Consider the following 2,316-nt stretch of genomic DNA (forward strand, 5'->3'; position numbering starts at 1 on the left):
AAGGCCCCAGGGTTCACATAATGCAAATCCCGCTTGGATAGCCAAAAAAGTGGGCTATATCCCGTGTGAATGCTAGAAAAAAGAGGCAGAACAATGATATAACGCGGTGTTTTGATATAGACCTACATGACTGCCCACGGGGTGATGGAACGCCGAAAATCGTCTGGATACTTCAAAACAAAGTACCATGGCCCATGAAAGCACATGAAAAGAAACACTAGAACATGGATGTTTTACGGCATTCCAAAATAAATACGTAACCCTGTCCCACGGGTTACAAAATACGAGAATCATGGACTTCGATAAGTCCCGAGCGTTTGGATTTTTCCCATGGCAAATCTAACATTTTGTATGGCAAGTTTAGTCCACGCAAGGGTGACAAGTTAGTTGGTAAGCATGACAATACGGCCCGCAGTTTGTTTTCAGCGCGGAAATTGCCATGCGTGACAACTAAACTTCCCATCTTCGCGTCAACTAAAGTTTCCATAAAAAATGTTTGATTTGCCATGGGCAAAATCCGAACATTCGGGATTTATCTTTTCTGAACATCATCCAGGTACCTGAAAAGGCATGTGCACGCCTAAAAACTGATAGAACTACAGGATATCGTGGTATTCCAACATAGGCCTACATGAGTGCCTGCTGGGTTACGGAACACAGATATCGTCTCGATACCAAAAAGAGTGGACTATAGCTCTTAACAACACCTGAAAACGCTAGAAAAACAATATTTCGAAGCATTCCAAAATACGAATGTTATGGTGACTCATTGACAGGATTTTTTTTTTGTGGGTCATTGTCATGAAAATTGAAACGATTATGTGTCTGATTTGGCACCTCAGAGCATTTGCAGCAAACGATCTTATTTCCACCGGCTATGAATTATTTGGTATTTGGTAGCTCACTGACAATATTCTTTTGCATGGATGGCTAAGAAAGCTTTAAAAAAATGTGTACTCTCTTCGTATCAAAATATAAAATGTTTTTGTACTTCAATTTGAACTACAAAGACGTGTTGTATTTTGATACAGAGGTTGTATTATGTAGGGTACCAATATATCTTTTGTACGTGTGGATTGGCCCCGAAGGCCAAAAACAAACAAAAGTTACATATATAGTACAACAGGAGTGTATTTATTTTTCTGTATTGCTCCTCTATTTTGTGAATGGACCAGCATGCATGTATGAGCTGCTGGAGATGCTCTCGTAGGAAGCGTGAGACGGAGCAAAGAGGAAAAGTATCTGCTTTTGATTGATATTCCTCCGCGCACAAGCAAAAGAAAAGGCGAGCCAAAGCATCTGCGGCACGAAAGCAAAGCAAAGCAAAGGGATCTTTTCATTTCTTCATTGTGCATTTTGGTTTTCTTCCCACACTGATTCTCATGAGGGGCTGAGAAGTCTGTCATTACAGAGAAAGACTTGCCTGTTGTTACTTGTTAGGCAAACCGTGGAGGTGGATGGCCGGCCGCGCTGGGGAAGAACAGTGGCGTCGATCCAACTAAAATGAAGCAGCAGCAGCAGCAAGAGCCATGGCCGGAAGAGATATTGCTCAACCGATATGCTATGGTGCGGGCATACCTTCTGATGGGCGTAATCGGCATAGGCTACCTGGCGCTTACGTGGTCGACGGTAGTCCTCCTGGGTGGTTTCGTCACCGCGCTGGGGAAGAAGGATTTCTGGTCCGTCACAGTTATTAGCATGATACAGGCATCCAGGTCAGCAATGTCACACCACCCTCTCTCTGTTGTGTCTACGAGTTTTAGTTAGGCGATGGAATTGCTCTCTGTGTTGCCTTGGATGCAAATTGTACAACTTATACAAGAGGTTACAAGGGAGCCCGAACTAGGTGGCACGCAGGCCTGGGCGAGGGCTCAGATCCTAAAGATCAGGAGAGGACTAGGGTACACATACATGAGTCTATACAATACAGGTTAACACCCCCCCTCAGCCGGAACGCCATGGGGAAGGACGTTCAGCCTGCTACGAAACTCATGGAATACATGTGACGGTAGTCCTTTGGTGAATAGGTCCGCAAACGGTGATAGTGAACGCCCACCCCGTCCCGCAACCCTAGCCGCCGCCGCCCTTCCCCGCTCGTCGCCGGCGGGATCCGGCCTCCCTCGCCGGCGCGCGGCCCGGATCCGGCCCTTCCTCCCCCCGCCCCTCCTCCCCTCCCCTCCTTCCGCCCCCGCGCCGCCTCCCCGGGAGGCGGCCGGGGCGGCCCCTGCGCCGCTGCTCTCAGCGTCGATCCGCCCTTCCCCTCCCCTGCCGTCGCCGGTGGGCGCCCCTGGCTCCGGCCCGGGGGGTGCTGGCGGC

Source organism: Triticum dicoccoides, chromosome 4A, assembly GCF_002162155.2.
Source record: "Triticum dicoccoides isolate Atlit2015 ecotype Zavitan chromosome 4A, WEW_v2.0, whole genome shotgun sequence".
Taxonomy (NCBI): Eukaryota; Viridiplantae; Streptophyta; class Magnoliopsida; order Poales; family Poaceae; genus Triticum; species Triticum dicoccoides.